The sequence below is a fragment of the Bison bison genome, unplaced genomic scaffold, assembly GCF_000754665.1.
Source record: "Bison bison bison isolate TAMUID 2011002044 unplaced genomic scaffold, Bison_UMD1.0 scf7180017864347, whole genome shotgun sequence".
Taxonomy (NCBI): Eukaryota; Metazoa; Chordata; class Mammalia; order Artiodactyla; family Bovidae; genus Bison; species Bison bison.
In genome coordinates, this window is record NW_011494919.1 from 6584224 (window position 1) to 6590673 (window position 6450).

At 37.5% G+C, this 6450-nt stretch overlaps 1 pseudogene; it reads right to left on the bottom strand.

Annotated features, from left to right (window-relative positions):
* Positions 1–3848: 3848 nt before the first annotated feature.
* LOC104999204 lies at positions 3849–6192 on the bottom strand (annotated as a pseudogene).
* Positions 6193–6450: the final 258 nt, after the last annotated feature.

Consider the following 6450-nt stretch of genomic DNA (forward strand, 5'->3'; position numbering starts at 1 on the left):
TCATAGAGGATCCTGCTGTGATGTATGTCAAAGAGTGTTTTGCCTATGTTCTCCTCTAGGAGTTTTATAGTTTCTGGTCTTACGTTTAGCTCTCTAGCTCTCCACAGAGCTAGAACAAATAATTTCACAATTTGTATGGAAATACAAAAAACCTCGAATAGCCAAAGCGATCTTGAGAAAGAAGAATGGAACTGGAGGAATCAACCTACCTGACTTCAGGCTCTACTACAAAGCCACAGTTATCAAGACAGTATGGTACTGGCACAAAGACAGAAATATTGATCAATGGAATAAAATAGAAAGCCCAGAGATAAATCCACGCACATATGGACACCTTATCTTTGACAAAGGAGGCAAGAATATACAATGGATTAAAGACAATCTCTTTAACAAGTGGTGCTGGGAAATCTGGTCAACCACTTGTAAAAGAATGAAACTAGACCACTTTCTAACACCATACACAAAAATAAACTCAAAATGGATTAAAGATCTAAACGTAAGACCAGAAACTCATTTATTTTCTATTATTTTATTATCAAGTGATAATTCACATGCTATAAAATTCATTCATTTAAAAGTATACAAGTCAGTGGTTTTGAGTATATCCACCTCAGTTCATTTTCTCATTCATTCCATCCTGCCTCCTATCCATATTGAATATTTAAAAATGTAATACATTATTTAACTTAATTCTATTGAGTATTATACTTTATGTCAATTACTTATTTTTACATACACAAACTTCATTTATAGATGAGGATCCTGAAACTAGAAGAGACTATGTAACTTTTATAATATCTTAACACTGTGTTTATAAATTGGGTTTAGAACCCAGGTCCTCTGAGGCCAGGATCCATGTATTTAATACCTCCAAAACTCCTCTTCTATTCCTATAATCCTGGTTCAGATTTCACAATACAACCCCTGGAATTTAGTGAATGCATCCAAATGGTGTCCTTGTTTCTCTCCTTCCCTCCCTTTAGTGTGATTTTTGCAATGCAACCACAACACAAGGATCTACCAAAAGACCAAGGTCAGATCATGTCTCTTCTCTGCTTGAATCCATGCAAACTTTCCCATTACAAAGAGAGTGAAAGCCAAAGCACTTAACTGGTCTAATATTTCCATATGGTTTTCCCACCCACATTTCTATGGTTTAATCTTCTAACACTCTATTATTGATGCATCAGCTGCACAGGAATTATTCCTAGACATCAGTTTATCTTTTTTAAAGCTATTGATATTATTATTATTATTACTTATTTTTAATGCTCATATCCTTATGAGTTGTACACTCTTCTTACATGTGTTGACTTATCAGGGAATCATTTTCAGACAAGACTCCACTTTTGCCTTGTCCCAGCATTTTTAATCACTTCTCTTGCTTATTTTTCTCTGTAGCACTTATTACTGACATAAATTAAAAACCTATCTTCATTTTTCTGCCTCCACCATTAGAGTGTGGCCAGGGAATATGAGGGTTTTGTTCCCAACACTATCCCCAGTACCGCTGACATACACTCTTCCAACAAAGCAAAGATTAGGCTTTCACAGACCAAAGACAATGATGTACTATGAAATGTGGGGTAGATTTAGTTTAATTGTCTACTTCAAAAATATCAAAAGAAAAGAAACAAAATAGAGTATAATAACATCTGGTATTGAACTGATTCAAATTATACTAATGATTTTGATATTGCCATTTTCTACCATACTGAAAAATAAATAATATCTTATTTTCATGTGAGTGTATCTAGATATGTTAAATCACTCAGTTGTGTCTGACACTTGTAATCCCAAGGACTGTAGCCCTCCAGACTCCTCTGTCCATGAAATTCTCCAGGCCAGAATATTGGAGTGGGTTGTCATTTTCTTCTCCAATGAATCTTCCCAACCCAGAGATCAAACCTGGGTCTCTTGCATTTCAAGCACATTCTAAGCAACTGAGCCATCAGGGAAGCCTGTATCTAGGTATAAATTAATACAAATAAGAATGTAAGTGAAAAATAACTCATGTAAATTATTGTGAACAATTAATTGTTTAAGATTTTATTGTAAAGAATTTTAGAACCCTATGAACTTTGCTAAAATTTGCTTATTGAAGAAAAAAAATACAAGAAGTTAATGGAGCATTTTGTTGCTGGGCATATAGTTCTGAATAACAGACATTCATTGCATGAAGAGCTTTAGCTAAACGTGGATTAACGAGGATCTTTTGGAAAATAGAAACTGCTAAATATTCAAAAGTTATTTGTTCACTTCTAGTTGAAAGGTAAAGTTGAAAGAAATGATGTTTAATAGATTCTGACAAGTATTTAGAATAAAAGCATGTCGTGAATTATATTGCAGCTGTGGAAATGCGTGGAAGTGCTTATCACTGATGAACTAAAGATAAAATTCTCTTCATTCCTTTTGATTGATAAAAGGAATATTAAACATATTTCATTAAAAATCTACCTTGATTCTTTTCTTTAAAACATCTCATACGTGGAAATTTGACCTTTGCTAAAGCATAGTGACAGAGCTAAGTTTGATATCTTCCTCTACTTTGTTTTTTTAATTTATACTTCCCCAATGGAGCATTTCAAATAACTGAAAAAAAAAAAAAGTCAAGTATGTTGATGAATACCTGTGTTTTGTTGTCTGCCTTAGTGTAATTTGTGTTTTGTTAAGACAATAGACTTTCAGATCAAAAAGAGAGAGAGGGATAGTAAAGCAAGGGATTGACAGATTAAAAAGTAAGGGAAAACAATCTTATAACTTTGTAGCATTTTTAATTCTATTCCATCATCATTTGTGATGCCTGATATATAACATTTTAAAATGTCATATGAAAAAATGAAGGATTTTATCATTAAAAACATTTGAAAAACAGTTTTTATTCTAAGAAGGAGGTGGAAACCCTAAGACATGATGTGACGTTGCGTACTATTTGGAAATGCTCAATTTTGATAGAAACAACATAAAAAACGACAAGAGTAATAAGAAAAATTAAACAGAGGTAATAAGTAATCTATTTGCCCACTATATAGATGCACACTGGAGAAGGCAATGGCACCCCACGCCAGGACTCTTGCCTGGAAAATCCCACGGATGGAGGAGCCTGGTGGGCTGCAGTCCATGCGGTCGCTAACAGTCGGACACGACTGAGCGACTTCCCTTTCACTTTTCACTTTCATGCATTGGAGAAGGAAATGGCAACCCACTCCAGTGTTCTTGCCTAGAGAATCCCAGGGACGGGGGAGCCTGGTGGGCTGCCGTCTATGGGGTCGCACAGAGTCGGACATGACTGAAGCAATTTAGCAGCATAGATGCAATTATAGGATGCTTTATTTTGTTTGTTTTCTTTTTATATTTTTACTTTGAGGATTTTATTGTATCTCTGAAAAATTAGTGGTAAAACACATGGTTTAAAAAATATGTGACTGCACTTAAATTCACATAAAAATAGCCTTTTACAGCCATACTGAAATTTAATCTTTTTATACAAATTAACAAAATGTTTCAGAAGAAAAATTAAACATTGAGTTTACCTTTGAAAGTAGAACAATGGAAAATTTTTTTTTCAAAATTTTTACAAATGGTCACCTGTGGGTCAATTTACCACAATAGGAGAACAAAGATGTTAAAATATAGCTGTGCTCAACTGAGCTACTTATCCACACTGCAGTATAGTACTTGATATCAACCCTAAGTCAAGATTTAAAACCATTTCAAGAGACAAGACCCTAAATGTTTTTAGCCACCTCAGTAAGAGGTGTTCTCCTTCCCCAGTCAAGGCTTAATTAAAAGATTAACTGTATATAAGTTTTGCTACGTCATCATACCTTCAGTTCAGAATACTATTATTATTGGTAATACGGTCCATATCTTGACTGATAGGGATGATGTAGTTCAGAAAGTGGGGTTTGAGAAGGAGGACCCTGCATTTGTAGAGGATGAGGTGGCCCTCTTGGTACAGGCTACATACCAGGGCTCATTCCCCTTGGTTGTATAAACAAAAGGCTCAGGGTTCCTGGATCTTCAGTGAACTGGAGTGAAGAGTGAGGGTTATAACAGTGAGGAGGAGGTACAGTAATAGGAGGACCTCCATGTGGAGGTGGGGGAGGACCTGGAGGATGATTTATATAAGATGGCATCTGGGCAATGATATGCCAGGGGAGGGGTAATTGGTAGTGGAGCAGAGGTCATTGGTGGGGGTGGAACTCAGCTGTACATCCAGTGAGGAGTACCTATGGCTTAGGGAGGCTGTGGCACTGAATGGTTTGTTGGTGGTTGAGGAGGTCAGGGTAGTACATATTGTTGCTGTGAAGGCATAATATGATAAGAGTGTGAGACCATTGGTTGACCCTGATATTCAGGATGATGGTGAGCAGATGCTAGGGCAGGAGATGGTTGTTCTTTAGCAACTGAATTTGAGTCATCCTGAATCAGGAGAATTATTAAGTTGCTGTTGAATTTTGTTGAATATTAAATCCTTGTTCAGTTAGGAAAGATTTCCTGACTGAGCAAGGTAGAAGTGGGACAGATCTGCTGGAGGAGCATGAATATCTTTGTGTGGCTGATTATAGTGCTCGTGCGGCACATGTTGCAAAGGAGGTGCTGGCATCATGGTGTGTTGCTTTGATAGAATATGGCTCATGTGGTACTTGTCTGGTGTCATTATAAAATGATCAGGGATTTCAACTGGTGGTGGGGCAATAGGAGGAGGATGGACATTTTCATCCTCCAAGATTCAGGATTTCCAGGAGAAATATCAATAACCTCAGATACACAGATGACACCACCCTTATGGCAGAAAGCAAAGAAGAACTAAAGAGCCTCTTGATGAAAGTGAAAAAGGAGAGTGAAAAATTTCACTTAAAATTCAACATTCAGAAAACCAAGCTCATAGCATCTGGTCCCATCACTTCATGGGAAATAGATGGGGAAACAGTGGAAACAGTGACAGACTTTATTTTGGGGGGGCTCCAAAATCACTGCAGGTGGTGACTGCAGCCATGAAATTAAAAGACACTTTCTCTTAGAAGAAAAGTTATGACCAACCTAGACAGTTTATTAAAAAGCAGAAACATTACTTTGCCAGCAAATGTCCGTCTAGTCAAAGCTATGGTTTTTCCAGTAGTCATGTATGGATATGAGAATTGGACCACAGAGAAAGCTGAGCACTGAAGAATTGATGAATTTAACTGTGGTGTTGTAGAAGACTCTAGAGAGTCCCTTGGACTGCAAGGAGATCCAACCAGTCCATCCTAAAGGAAATTAGTCCTGAATATTCACTGGAAGGACTGATGCTGAAGCTGAAACTTCAATACTTTGGCCACCTGATGAAAAGAACTGACTCCTTGGAGAAGACCCTGATGCCGGGACAGATCGAAGGCAGGAGAAAAAGGGGACGACAGAGGATGAGATGTTTGGATGGCATCACTGACTCAATGGACATGAGTTTGATTACACTTAGTACAGTTCTATTTTGGCCACCAGCTCAGCTCAAAAAATTGGCAAGTTACAGATGTTGGTAAAGCATATTTTACTTATTTTTGTGCATCATTGTAGTAAAAGATGTGTGTGTTACTGGCCCAGCCATGCTTCTGTTGGAATCCATTTGTTCAAATTTTAATTCTCACTCTTATACCCAAGCCATATTTGGAGAAGCTGTTGAGGAAGAGATAGTAAAAGAGAGGCCAAAAGAAAGAGGGGAAGAGAGAGACTGAGAAGGAGTATGACCATTGCATATCTCAGGATTCAGATAGTAAGATTCTTCCACCAATAAGTACCTTTCCCTAAGTGTGTTTATCCTCTTAGTATCTTTCTTCTTGCTTCTCTTTGTGAACTTCAATTTAGTTTGAGAAGTAATATGTTCTAATCACCTTAAATCAGTCTGTGAGCATTTCTGTTTCATTGCATCCGGGATTTTTCACTAGTGCACTTGGAGACAAAAACTTCATCAATGCACCACTGTCTTCAGCATGGAGAAAGGTCATCTGCATCAGTCCCATGTTTTGCAACCTAGATTCCATTTCTACCCATACCACTCCCCGTTGGCCAAGGGAAAGTTTCCACTTAGAGCCCATGCCTCTACTTTTGGAGGTCATACACGGGATACTTGAGAGTGAAGTTCTAAATTCAAATGGTTCTAAGACCAATACCAGAGTTTGCATGGACATTTACCCCAGGTCTGTTCACAGACATAGTGGCCAACTCAATTTGTTTTCAGGGTATATGAACAAAACTTGGTCTTATGGGCAACTAGTCCACCTGTATATGTTCTGAGCTTCTCACAGTGCAGAAGGGACCCATGGATGGAAACAGAATGTGGGCTGCAGGCAGGTTGGCTCTCTACATAATATCATACTTTATTCTGGAAGTATAAGAAGCCCAATATTTTAAAATTCAATCCTGGATTTCCAGGACTTTATGAAGATATATTTGTCAAGGCAGAAGGATAGA